General features: G+C 39.0%; 1 pseudogene; it reads left to right on the forward strand.

Moving 5' to 3' along the window:
- Nucleotides 1-486: 486 nt before the first annotated feature.
- On the forward strand, nucleotides 487-6,915 carry LOC115921665 (annotated as a pseudogene).
- Nucleotides 6,916-15,172: the final 8,257 nt, after the last annotated feature.

Consider the following 15,172-nt stretch of genomic DNA (forward strand, 5'->3'; position numbering starts at 1 on the left):
GTGTTTTTGAATATTCAAACGGGCAAAAAGCTATTCGTAGATTAGGGCCAAGTTCGCGCAAGGACTATAGTTGACCAATGGTTAACTAACGTTTGCCCGAACTCTGTCTAGTCGACGGTGGTTGACTACGCTAGTCGACTATTTGGAACCAGCCTACTGGGGTCGGTTGCTTCGCTGGTAACCAATAGCCGCGCGCATTCATAATGCTAGCAGAGAGCCCAGGATCCAGAAGTTTTGCGATGACATTTGACCAGCGTTTGACTAAAGACATTCGCACGTTGCTATCAGTGTGCAGGCGTAAGGTACGTCACAAATCAACCACTAGTCGACTAATGGTCCTTGCCCGAACTTGGCCTAGTTGATGATCGAATATACAATTTTTCAGTTTATTTGAGACAGCCCTAATATATAAATGAAATTATTTAAACAGCTTTCTTTTCAAACCATATCGCTCTCTCTCTGTCTTTCTTTGTCGAAATCATACAGCCTTGGTGTGGCTGCGACGCGACACCCAGATCACGGACGAGATTGCCGAGATGCGGCGAGAGCACGCGGAGGAGCAGAAGGAGGAACGCATCAGCGTCTTGCAGCTCTTCAAGCGCAGCTCACTGCGCCGGCCGCTCTTCATCAGCGTCATCATGCAGTTGTCGCAGCAACTGTCTGGCATCACTGCGGTAAGCCAGGAGTTTATTTTTACTTTGTTTGCGGAAAATCATTTGTTAAGAGCTTCATGAAACTGGCCAGTGGGCCCAAGCTTAGCAGAAAATAGTGCTCCAAAAGGTGTTTGGTAAATCAAAATCTGCAATAAACATTAAGAAACGTAGAGGCTGGCAACGTTTTGTTGCATATATTTTTTTTTATTTTGATGAACAATCTTTGAACTAGTGACAGGCAAGATCACCACTTGCCATTTTAGCTTGCTATAATTTGGCTACCAATCAAATCTCTCTCTGCAAAAGCACAGAGAGATGAACTGCTTCGTACAGAAATTAGTAAGCTGCTTCGTACATCTGAATTAAGCTTATTCGGTCATTATGTTTTCCCACCTCAACTTCTGCTATTAGTTCATCAGTAATTTTTTGTTTGTTTAATCATTGTGCAGGTACTTTACTACTCGTCGCTGATTTTTGTCGCTGCCGGCGTGTCTGAAGACAACGCAAAATACGCCACCCTGAGTACAGGGGCTGTCATGGTCATCATGACTATAGTCAGTGTAAGTATTGTCGTCTGAACCAGTTTAAATCTATAACTCATTCAATCAGATCTTTGTGTTAGGGACTTCCAAATCGCAAAATTAAATTTGCATCACTAGTGCTCTTCAACAAGTTCAAGTTTTGTTTTCTCTTAACAGTAACTCCCTAGACATGTTTGCTAGGATGCAAATTTAATCCTGCAAAGTCCTCCAACTGCCTCCATGTGAAAATTGCATACAGCCTCAATCCTGTAAAATCCTCCATTATTCTTTGATTGTGGTCCTTAAAGGGGTGACCACTGCCTCAATCCTGCAAAAATAATCAAATTAAATGAGCAAACATTCTGCATAGTAAGGATATCTCAGTGCTGAAGAATTTGGTGTGTCTTCCGCGCTCATTATTCGTAGTAGCTTCCTTCTTTAAGGCAAACAAAAAAGTCTCCGGTTTCTGGTATGCGCGCGCGTCGCCGTAGCCATGCGCATCGGCAAAATGAAAGAGTTTTTTTCTCAATAAAAGATGATGTCTCAAACCGCCAAACTCACTGGTTTGACTGGAATCCTGCTGCTGCACAATTTTAACGTGTTTTAGATGGGGTTATGATTGAGAATAAGCTTTATGTGGCCTCTCCGGACTCATATATTTGCACAAAGTTTAGTCAGGCACCATTTGCAGTCATCAGCCGACATTTGAAGCAAAAAGACAGGTAAAATAAAAAAAAACGCGTCGCCGCACCACTTTTTTGGCAAGCTCTATACCAGAACCGGAGACTTTTTTTTTTTGGACTAATAGTAATGTTTATGCCATTTTTTTATGTTTTTATGGGAATTTAGTAAACTACTCAAGAGTACTTGACTAGTCGCGAATAATTTCTCTGCGAGAACTCGAGTAGGAAAATCCACTACTCCCCAAGGCCTTTTGCATATTACCTTTAACTTAAGTTTGAATATCTCAACTAAAGTGTTCCAACTATAGTTTGGATGCGTATACTCCACCCTCACTCGTTGCACCTTCAAGGCAGTACTAATTTGCAAGCCATGCCGTACGTACAAGTCAATCATAGTTGGGCCGGTCCAACTTGAACACTTCCCAACTTATGTTGGGATCGATGGTACAGTTGGTGTGTAACATTACCACTAACACTGACCACTATCACATGCAAATGCAATAAACTTTGACTTGACGTTGAGCGTTTTGTCGCCCTCTATCATCCAGGTACCCCTAATGGATCGCAGCGGTCGTCGCTTGTTGCACCTCGTTGGTCTGGGCATCATGGCAGTGTCAGCCGCTTACTTACAATCTTTCTTTTTGTTAAGGTATGCTCCCTCCCCCCCCCCCCCCAAAAAAAAATCTACTTAGCGCACCCCTTCCTTTCCTGCCCATCCATACTCTCTTGTGTTAAAAAACATAGATGAACAAATCTGAAATATTTGATAGATCCAAAGTGATAGACAGATCCTTCAATTGCCATTTTTGGTTTAGCTGTGTATTTTTTGCATGGGGTGGGGGTGGGGAGAGGTGGTGTTGTTCTTCAGTTCAATTGAGTTGAACAGGCCTTGCAATAAAATTAGCCAGCCACAGTGCCAAAATCAATGACGCAAAGGAGCAACTAACACTGAGAAGTTGATTTCCCGATATTTCTGAAACCTTTCAACAGCTTTCGATTACACCCACCTGCCCCCCCCAAGTTTTGTCACCTTTGAAAAATGAAGTACTCAAACATTCAGTTGAGCCATGTCTGAGAACATAATATTTTTATGTATGGTCATATATTATAATTTGTTTTTGTTTGTTCGTGTCATTTTACTCCTGAAGGAAACCTGGGCTCCTGCGTCCTACATCAGCGTTGTCTGTGTTATGTTCTTCACGTTAGGATTTGCCATAGGGCCAGGTAAAATGAAAATTATGTTTGTTGTAGTCTTCTCTTTTGCTTTGGCCTTGTAAAGATAATAGCTGCTTCATGACTTTCTCCGTCAGGTAAAACTTGTAATTCTGCTGCCAGTATAGGACACTTTCTTTTGGCAGAAAATCTTGGTTCTTGGTTCTTGGTTCTTGGTTGTTCTTCTCCTAAATACTCGTGTGGGAATTTTAACAGGAGGCCAGAAACACCGGGGCAAACCCTTCTCTTAGCGATAAGTGTCACTGGGTTCTTTTGCGTGCATTGCATTACACAACACACGAGACCTACGGGTCCCATCTGAAGGACACAGCAATAATGGTTAAGTGCCTTGCAATTGCTCAAGGGCACAAGTATCCAGACCCGGGCTCAGACCCACGCAACTGTTGCCTCTGAAACACCAGAGCATGAGTCCAGTGCTCTTAAGTGCTAGGCCATGACTCTCCAAATACCGGGCGTATTCTGAGGTCTTTGAGGGTCAGAAAGTTGAGGTTAAGGTGACCAACTCCTGCAGTTGTATCATCACAAGCCATTCACGACCTGTCCAGCTTCAGAAATGTCAAGCTTTCCAATGAATTGTCACAAATGTATTTCTTTTCCAGTGTTTATCCTGGTTTTTGTTTATTAATTTTTGATTTATTTATTTAAATCGTTTAGTTATTGAATTATTGATTTAAAATGTTGGTATTGTTTGCTGCAAGACAAATAATTCTGTTCTCATGGGGTAGGTCAGCTGGTTTCTCCCCATGATCAGCATTAATAATGTAGGGGCTGGGAGCCAGTCTGCTTGCAAAAAAGAATCTGTTTGTCCCCAAAACAAAACCTTTTTTTCAGAGTTTTGCAGACTTCCAAAAAAATGGGGGGGGGGGGGGAAATTAGGTTTTGAAGTTGGAATGTTTATTTATTTATTTATTACTTTAACTGGGTAGCCCATTCAGTGGAATCCACTGGTCTCCCATGGGACCCTGAAAAGAGAAGACAGTGTGAAGAAATACAGTTTTAGATGTGGGAAGAAAACACCAGAAGAATATTCTGGGTAAAGCCCACGGAATCAAGTAGAGGCTGAAAACCCAATCCACGTAATTGGCCCAGGCAGGAATCGAACCCGGGTCACAGCGGTGGAAGGCGAGGAAAGTACTGCTACGCCAACCTGACTAAAATTTCAAGTTGAAAATGTGTTAAAAGAGAAAAAAAAAAAAATTGTTAAAGACTACAGGGAAAGCAACTTTAAGCAGAGCCATGAAATTGGGATCGGATCAGCTTCTCTCGCACTGGTCAAACCCAACGGCCATTTACTTGATTCATTTTCCCAACAGGTTCCATACCTTGGCTGATTGTCGCCGAGCTGTTCTCCAGGGCCCCAGGCCAGCTGCCATCAGCATCGCGTTCTGCGTCAACTGGACCGCCACTTTGCTGTGGGACTGCTCTTCCCAATCCTACAGGTAACACACAGTTGGCATGCTGGGGAAAGTATACATGTCGTCACTGTTTTGACGTAGTGACGAATCCATCCAAAACCAAGATTTTCTGGAATCTGAGATTTTTTGATATTCTAACATTTTATGATGTCCTCTACGTACATGATAACCAAATTCTGAGACAAAACATTCCATCGTTCGTTAAGTACTCTAATTACACAAAGTATTGAAAATGCTACACACTGAGTTTTCGTTCTGACGAAGTGACGAATCTCTATTTGTCACTTTGATTTTACACGTGTGCTATATTTTGAAATATAAAGCCTCCACGGTTTGCGTTTTTGACGAAGTGACGAATCTGCGTTCTAAAATGTATACATTTTATATACGCGCACGCTGTGTACAAACATATGCCTCATTTTTGTGAAGAAGTAGATTGTCCGTGTTGACAAAGTGACACATATCTTTAGTCATTAATATCTTATAATTATGAACGGAAATTGTTTTTGGCTATTTAACTCTGAATAGTCTCAGTTATATACATGTATTTCTCAATTCTGGGGGAGAAATGTACACAAAAATGCTAATTGAAAAATCCACCAACTTCAAATGCAATTTTCTCAAAACTCTGTTGTGCATCTGCCTGCACAGATGCGTCACTTCGTCAAAACAGTGACGATGTAGTCTCTGGACAATCTAAGATGATTAATAATTTATTATTTTTCCAAATAATATTTTTCAGGAATCTTAATTTGGGAACTTAAGTTGAGTCTAATCTGGTTAAATTGGTATTTGGCATTTTTCGCTGGTGACCGTTAATTTCTTTTACAGAAAGCCCTGCAGAACTACGTCTTCATCATCTTCATCGTTCTTCTGGTCATCTTCTTCGTCTTCACCTTCTTTTTGTGCCGGAGACCAAGAATAAGAGCTTTGAGGAAATCAGCGCATTGTTCAAGACAAAAAGACCATTACCAAGCGGAGGAAGCTGGAGTAAGTAACACGAGCTATCATGATAACGAAAAAGATGATATTTAATATATGCCTTTCCCCCTCGTTCCCCGACATCTCAAGTGGGATACTAACCCAGCTTCTTCCAGAATCTTTTAACCGTAACTCCTTGGGCTTTTTTTTTAATTTGAGTGTTTCTGAATCTTTGAACTTACTCCACTCAGCAGGAAACCAATATCACATTCTTTTTGTACTAACTTTGGAAGGGCATCAAGTGCCATGTATAATGGGCTCCGTGCGCAAACAAGAGAGGGCGCTTGTGATCTCTTTCAAGAGTCCAAGTGGAAGGGACAACAATGTGTGCGCATGCTGTTTCCTCCACAGACATCAAAGCACGGCTAATTTTATTCTACGTGTGCACTGAGCCGTAATGTCTTCGTGTGAGTGTCGTGTGTCGTAGGCAATGCATTTAAATGTCTTTCCCAGTGGTCTCCCCCACTGATCTCTATATAAAGACTGGATAGCGGATATGCATACAACATTCACACAGTAGACTTTGCATATTGACCAATTCGCCCCCGGTCTCACGAAGATGGCCGCGTATAATACGAACGTTCTACGTGTAAAATACGCGCGCGTTGTATCAACAGTTGACGCGCATTTTGGTCACGTACACATATTATGATGTTCTAAAAGGGACACATTTCCGTAGTGATTATTATTTCAAATGCCGAAAAAGTGATATTTGCAGCATTTTAGTAACCACAACGTTAGAAAAATTGTTAAACTTGGTCAGTGGTGGTGTCAAAATATAAGTCAAGTGAACCGCGACGTTACAAAAGAAATCATGCTGTCTATAAAAACGGCAACTTGTCCTTTGTAGATCACCAGCCGGTCTCACCAATATGGCGTCAAATTCATTCATTGTGTGGCTCTTTATTAGCTATCCAGTCTTTATATAGAGATCAGTGGTCTCCCCCAACGCTCCCTTTCTTACCGTTGAGGGGGTACTTGTGCACAGAGCCAATACACATAGTTTGGGAATTCGCTCTTTTCACACTTCCACCATGGACATGTAGAGCCTCGATCTGGCAACTTTACACAATATTTTTTATTTATTTATTACTTGTGGTACTGAAACCAAGGATTCCCCAAATAGCGCCCTAGGCACTGTAAGCTCGAAAGCCTGAAGAAACCTGTAGAGAGAAGTGAGTGAGAAAAAAAATTACAGTTTTAGAGGTGGGAGGAAAAGCCCAGAAGAATATTCTGAGGAAAACCCACGGAATCATGCAGGGACTGAAAACCCAATCCACATATTGCCCAGGCAGGATTCGAACCCGGTCACAGCGGTGGAAGGCGAGGAAAGTACCGCTACGCCAACCTGACTCCCAATAAATATAGCCGGTTCAGTGATTCCCGTGTCGAGGTTCAGATCACTGAACCGGCTATTTTTATTGTGTAAAGTTGCCAGATCGAGGCTCTGCATGCCCAATAGCGGAGTGTGAAAAGAACGAATTCTGCAAAAAGCTTACTGCAGGTAGTACATTGTTGCTGTTCTTTCTGTTTCTATTCATACAAAAAGTCCAGTCGCAATGGTGGTAACAGTTTGTGTGCAACAAACACATTTTCATGTTTTGCATGTTCAGAATTGTCAATCGAAACATCTCTTTGCAATGATTTTAACTGCTATACACTCCTGTGTGCTTAATTTTAACAGCTTCCGCTGTATTCAATAGTCTTAGAATTAATTAATTGGTGATTAGAATTTGAAGCATGTGAAATCAATATGCATGCTCTCAAACTACCTTTGCAGAAAAAACTGTATCATTCAACTAAGCATTTATGTGTTCAGAAAGTGACATGAAAACCTTTCGTATTACCCACTGGACTTTTTTGGTGATGGGGCCCTGTTTGCTATGTTATTGCACTACCGTGTTTTATTTCAAGGTGTATTGGAGCATTTGCATTCATTTCAAAAAATAACCCACTGAATCATTACCAAAAAAGCATACTTGGAAATATCGTACTGGATTTAAACACCCCGTAAAATTATTCAGTCTGGCTTACTGTCATTTAGAAGAAATCAGAAAATCTAAGTCATTCCCAACAATCAGTCAATTGACTGATATTTGGAATGTTGTTGACGAAATTGTATTTCGTGATCAAAAAGTTGTGCATTGGTTTTCACTGTTTTCTCGAAAAGTATAATATCCACTAAGTTGAAAGTGCAACAGTTTGGGTTTTGAACCTTTTGCCTTTGGATTTTGAGTGGTGTTATTATTGGAAACGAACAAGATGCATGAAAAGCAAATGATCCGTTATGCCTTTAAATTCAAGATTTCTGCAAGTCTTGTAAGTTGCTTGTCTGTCTTTGTTATTTGTTTTTTACGAGGCATTTTTCGAACAGTCAATTTGTGCACATCATGCCATCCAAGTTTTGATCTGTACATACAACAAAAATGCGGGTAATTTTAATATATACTTATAGTTCATTGTCCAGTACCACTCTAGATCAAATATTAACTATTTCGTAGAAAAAGAAATTGACAATTCTTTAGTCTTGATTGCTGATATTAACATCTAAACTGTAGATAGCGTATTGATCATTAGCAATGATAAAACAAAATTGGTTCTCAGGAACTAGAAAATACAATTCAAACTCATGCTGCATATTTGTAAATATTTTGAGAATGTGTGCTAAAACAATCTTATGACTCATAAATTTCTAATTAGGTTTCATTAATTAGTAAATTTCTCTTTCGGTCATGAAACAGTTTTCCTTTTTTTCCTATTGGATATTCTCAGCCGATATCTTTTTTTTTAAACATTTGTGATGCGATCAAGCTAAATGAGTTGTTTGTCACGAACTTTCATTTGGAGATTCAGGCCAAAATAGGGCACGTGCATCACTTAATCACACCTTTTGGTGTTCCGACTTCCATAATTTTTAAACTAAAGATGGTATCAGCATGCAGTTTTCACATCAGTAATGCTCAGATTATGCTCTTTTAAAAACTGTAAAAAAAAAAAAAAATTGACCCAAGGTCGCCAAACGACTCATTTATTAGCTTGATCGCATCACATTTGTTGCACAAAAGAATTAAGGCCCAAAAGCGTAATACAGCTTTAGAACATTTCTTATTTAAATTGTCCGTTCCTTTCCACAACCAACTACCCTGAAGTATTAACATAATATATTGTACAGACACAATTTATATACAGTCTTTTTATATTGGAATTGCAGATTAATATTCAAAAATCTTTTCATACACTAATAGTGGTGGGATTTAAATCCGGATTTTTCATATTCGGTTTGTATTCAGTTTCAATTTTAGAAACCGGATATTCGAAACCGACCTTGAACAGAAATTAAGCTCACTGTTTTTGTGACACAAGCTACAGAACACAACTGGACCATCCCCAATTTTCTCTATGGTCTCTGATTGTAATTACTGCATTCACTTGCTAGTGGTCTTCTTGGTACATGAATAGCCTGCCCACTCGACGTATCAGAGAGTTCCCATCCATTGTTTTAACGTTACAGCTCTGGAGTGTTTTTATGAAGGCCAAGTGGTCATTGAATCCTGCAAACTATACCCAGTCATTGGAGGGCATTTCATGTGGAACCTCGCTCGCCACTTTTTGTTGTGCATGACTGTGAGCTGGATGGGAAATTTCGGTGAAATCAAATTACCGTTATTCAATTTGAAAAAAAAATTAGGATAACCGGATTAGAAATCTCCGATTTCTCCCACCACTATACTTTTCAATTCTTCAGCAATGCCTGATGAGCTTCTTGGATCTATTTTTTTTGAGATTTTTTTCTAAAGGCTTTATATTAACATTTATTTTCTATTAACCCATATTGAAGCTTTGTACCAGTATTTCTCAATGAGTGCTACCCATGGGACTGCTGCACAGGCCAAAAACACAATGTTTCTACTTGTAACTTTATCGTTTTGGTTTGCGGTAACACCATGTGGTAATTTAGAAGATATTTAGTTCTGAAAAGAACTTGTCCAGCTTATTATCAACTTTTGCTATTTTGTTCTGATAAGAACAGTCCTGCTTTAAGTTCTAAAAGAACTTGTCGTTGGTCTCAACGTTTTCGACTAGCCTGCTCTAGTCATCGTCAGGAGGCAGTTTCCTGACAAACTTGAAGCAGGACTGTTCTTATCAGAACTAAATTTCTTCTAAGCAGTAGTTATTACCACACGGTGTTACCGCAAACCGAAACGATAAGGTCGATACTCCACCATGCAAAGCCTAAAAACATACACTTGTAACTTGTAACAGAATGCAGACAGGGAGAACTGCTAGAGAGCAATAACTGAATTTTTACAACTGTTGTATCTCTACAGTGTATCTGCACGTCTCTCTGTGCTCGTTAGGCCTACATGTACACAATCAACTGTTGGGCCACTTGATAATCACATGGGGCATTTCATTAAGAATACGTTCCATCACGCTCAGGATACTATTTATAGGACGTATTTTTTTTAATGAAATCCCCCAAAGATTACCACGAGAAAACAAAATAGCACTACCCTGGTATCTGTGAAACTGTCCTTAGCCAGGGAGAACTAATTGTGGCCAGACAATATTTTATCTTACGTTTGCTTCAAAATACAGTGCTCATCGTTTTGTTTAGCATTAAGGGGCCGACTGAATTTTTGCTTTTCTGTCGTGCTCTCTTGTGAAAAGACAAATTTATCTGAGAATGGCAGTGCTTCAGCGTGTCTCTTTCAATGGAAAATCAAGGGGTTGTAATTTGGGCCACACAGAAAAAAAGAAAGTGTATATGTGCTGCAGGTCCACGGAGTTAGTAGAGGCTTAACAAACCTGGTTTTTTTTCACCGTATCTTGATGTTTGCACTCACGTATTTTGTACTCAAGTTGACTGCATGTTCTAACAAAATTTGCACTTGATTTTATTTTAATAGTGAATATTTAACAATTGTTGACTGCTGTGATGTGGGATACACCATTTCTAATACCTGAGGGAGGCATAAATGTAGCACCTGAGGCAAAGCCGAGGTGCTATATGCGCTCGAGGGGGTAACAAACAACATATCCCATGGAACAGCAGTCAACAATTGTTTGGTTATGTTGCACAGCGCACAAAATTGTAAACTTCTCCCTATTCCACCCTGTTCCTAATTGTCCGTTCTGTCGATTGTTCTTTTTTTTCTGATTTCACAATAAATCTTTCATTTGTATACCTGTCAGCTTGTATTCTCTGCATGTAGTTGCTGTTATTTTGTTGGTGTTTGCTGTGTTATTTGTGTTGTTTTGCTGAAATGGGTGGTGGAATGTTTCTTCCCCGGATACGTTGCGGAAAAAAGTTAACTGCCAGTGCAATTTGATATCCAGGAATCTCTTTGAGATCTTTGAGTCCAGAACTTATAACATTAATTTGATGAACTTCAAATATTCTGTTTTGATTTTGAACTGATATGTCAGCCCGCAGTCTCTATTGGCTACCATTTTGTGCCAAATATCTGCTCAAACAATAGAACAAGTCATTGTACCAGACGTATTTTCTTGCAATTAAGGTCAAATGTCATACTCATAATTTTTTTTTTTTTTTATGGCTATTAAAGTTATCCTGATACTAAAAGTCACTTAGCAGGCAAAATTCTTCCGCAACATATCTCAGAATTGCTTTGGTAGTGGTTGAAGGTTATGAGCCCATACTGTGCATGAGTAACAAGTAGCAAGCAATGTGTTTTACAACCAAAGCAAATCCTCCTGCATGCATGCACTCTTTCCCCCTTGCTTTTCAATGCTCCATTTCTCAGTGGGCTTGCTAGACAAACTGCATCATAGGAAAATTGGATTTTCAGGTCACAACCTGACAACTTTGCAATGTATATATATGTTGGACTTGAAATCAAGTCTGTAATCAGTGGTTTTAATCATGTCCGCCGCGCGCGACTGCCAAGCTCTGTGCTGGGGGTACAACGTACCGCATGCTGTCCTAGATGCGGGGACGCTACGTACATTTTCGACCTCATGCGTGTGCGATCCCATGTGTATACTGCATTACACGGACTGACCATGCGGCGCGGTAGTACATTGTACATGTACTTGACTTTTGCATGAATGGTTGTAGCGCCCACGTTGCATGAACGGCGGTGGCATGGTATGCGGATTCTGGCGCTGATGACGGACATAAACCACTATAGTCTAACGACTTGTCATCAAGTCTATGTATATGTTAGTGGCAGATCTAAGGGAGAGGTTTAAAGCCCACAGCCCCCCCCCCCTTTGGCCGCATATGGCTGCTTAAACCCACTTTTGACAGCTAACTCCCTGCCACCCCCCCCCCCCCCCCTATAACCAACCTTGATCACCCATGGATCCAGACATTTCTTTTTTTTAAATTTGATTTATTTCCCTCGGCCAACCACCAATTACAGGCCGAGTCAGATATGGATCTGACTGCTGCTGACCAGCCTTTGTTAAAAGTATGGCAGGGAAGTGGCAGTGAATTTTGACTGTCCGTGACTGCTTAAATAGCAGGAGGGTTAATGGATTACAAGTTACTCTACAAATAAAAAACTGGGTTAAGCAATTGATTAAGCTTGCTCTTCGATTATTATATGTTGTACCAAAACCGCTTTCTTTGAATAGCGCCACCATGTGATGATACACATTAGCAGTACGCCGTCCAATAGATGAACAACAGAATCATTATACATTCTTTTTAAACAAATCTTGCTCATAATTTATTACAAGATCTTGCAATTCAACATCTAACAAAATTACCATTCATAACATTGGTTGCCTTGTACATGGGAGTAATCTTTCAGCATTTTCGGTATCGGTATCGCACACTATTATAAAGACAAACTTGTCATTGTTAATAATACATTAATAAAAAAAAGCTTCATCAACAATGCAGCACAGATTGTCATGACATCAGACTCATAATATTAAAGGGAAGATACAACATTTGCAAACATCACAAAACGAAATGATCGAATTTATCACGAAATACCTTACTGGATTGTTAGGGAATGACAGTCTAAAACATTCTGTAAAATCGTGGCTCCTATTGTGCTGTCAGTTGGATTTTTCCAACGCTGGTTGGCTGACCAGCGTTGGAGAAAACTGTTTTTTTTCTTCAAAAAGTGCTTCTAATTTTTCATAATTAGTTATTCCGTGTTTTCTTTGCAATTGATTACAAACTTGTGAAGGGGTACAAGCCTGCTAGACTGATTCTCTGACCTCACAATTCCGCAAAGGTTATACATTGCTCTGTTTCATCTTAAGTGGGGTCAGGGAACCAGACTACAAGAACATGATTGGTTTTCTTGGTTTTTCAAGCATCTACAAGCCCAAATCGTGGAACAAGTCATTTTAACAATTGTTGCTATAACATACTAATTCTCCAAATCCATTTATTTCTGAAACTTGCAGCAAAAGCAAATGTTGTACATTCCCTTTAAGTCACTGATATTTATTTAAACACAAGCACCAATTAAACAAATTCCTTATTTATTTTAGGCATACATAGGATCGCTTGCGTATCATGCATTTTGTTCATTCCCAGTAATAGCACCACTCAAAATCAAAGCCCCGCGTATTTAAACTTTTTAAGAAAACAGTGAAAAAACGTGCTCAACCTTTTGATCACGAAACACAATTCAGTTTCCAAAATCTTAATCAGTCAATTGACTGATCGTTGGAAATCACCTTCAATTCTTGATTTCTTCTAAATGACAGTTTGCCAGATGGAATAACTGTATGGAACAATCTGTAATCCAAGTAAGCTTTTTGAAAAAAACAACTTATAGCAAGAGAAAGCTAGGGCAATCCCGTGTAAAATGCATGCCCGTAGAAGGGTCGCGGAGGGGGCCGGAAGCTCAAAGACAAATGGTGTTCTTTCAGGCTTTGTTAGATTGTTTTAATTTTATCATAGAGTTTAAATAAACATTTTATGGTAAACATATATCTTGTAAAGATCTTGAAGAAATCTCTAACAGATTTTGACTCTCAAAAAAGGAAATTTAACCTGAACTTGAATGTTGATCTTACAACATATATCTTGTCGTTCTTTCATAAAATAATGACGCACTGCAGCACAGTCATTTGACTTACTTAACTTCATCTCTGAAAATTGAAATACATGTAAATGATAAAAATGAGTGAGCTCTCGAAAGGTCTGAGCTACAACACTGGTTGTGAACAATTCATCACTTCTAAAAGGCTTTTGTGGTTCCAACTTGAGGCCATCCGCAAACTAAATTAATCTACATTAGAATATAAACAGAAGCACTGACCAGTGGACGAATAGTATGTTCTTGTTCCATTGTCCATTTTGACTGTAAATAATGCTCTGAAACATTCAAGACATACTGATACTTCTGTCCAAGCAATTGTACCTTTTCAGTTATTTTTGCATTGTTTCCTTCACCTGAGATTAATTTTTAAATTGTTCTTATTGAGTTTGTTATTTACATTTGTGTTAAAAATTGTTTATTGAAAAGTCAGCTATTTCTAATATAAACAAAATCATGTCCATGAACAATACACCTCCATCTATCTTTACCTATAAATTTTCACATTAAATTTTTAAATGGAAAGATGAAATAACTTCGGCTGTTGTCGTCATATTTTCAAAAGAAAATGAAACAAAACTGATTTCCAAAAAAGGGCGATTCTAAATCAGGTTTTTACAGACAATAATAACATTAATTACAAAATTATTTATTTCTCAGATAAAATGCTTGGACTTAATCGTTATAATCTTGATATGAAATGGTTAAAAGGAAATCGGAAATTCAGAATTTTTAGGTTTTTTTTTTACAATGAATAACTAATGGAAACAAATGTCATGTCAGAGCATAAAAACAAAGGCAGTTCTGAGATATTCTTTAAGACTCTTGTTGAAATTTAACTATTAATGTACAATAACTCACTACTATTTTCGGGAATATAACTCAAAATATCTCATAGAATATCATTAAAGTGCAGTCTAAAATATGAAATAAAAAAACCAACCCATGATAGTATATAGTATTTTAAAAAGTATATTTTTATACCTGATCTTGCAACCATATTCACTACTTGTACATTAATGTATTTAACATGTTTAATATCCCAAGTTCAGCGCCCAATTTCATGGCTCTGCTTACTGTTAGCGGGAAAAATCCCTGCTTTCTGTAACCAAAAATTCTGTGCTTACTGTTTATTTCACGGGTTTAGCGAGAAATGTTGGCTTATTCACATACCGATAAGTAGATTTTGTAACTTAAGATTCTGCGGTTACAGGGTAAGCATATTTTGTTGGCTAGCCGTGTTAGCACAGAATGTTGGTGACACACCTTTGTTCCGACACCCTATGTGCCGACACCCGTATGTTCCGACTGCTCATATTCCTATCCCTAAACCTGACCCTTACCCTAACGGGGAGTAACTCAATCTTATGTGGGGTTATCAGAACATAAGGGGTGTCGGAACACAGAGCAGTCACCCAGAGTGGTGATTGTAAGGCCAAAAAAAAAATATTCGGTCTCTGGTCAGACCAAAGTTCCGGAATTGACGCGGCCACGCGGGTTTTTTTTTTTTTTTTTTGCTTTTTTTTTTTTTTTTTCAAGCTTGAATTGTACAGACAAGGTGGGGTACTATTTTGCTTTTTTGGTGTCCTCATGTACATTGGTGTCATCCATAATTTGCCTTGGTGCTTTCGATCATTTGCCTTGGTGCAATTT

The sequence above is a fragment of the Strongylocentrotus purpuratus genome, unplaced genomic scaffold, assembly GCF_000002235.5.
Source record: "Strongylocentrotus purpuratus isolate Spur 01 unplaced genomic scaffold, Spur_5.0 spur5_contig_172, whole genome shotgun sequence".
Taxonomy (NCBI): domain Eukaryota; kingdom Metazoa; phylum Echinodermata; class Echinoidea; order Camarodonta; family Strongylocentrotidae; genus Strongylocentrotus; species Strongylocentrotus purpuratus.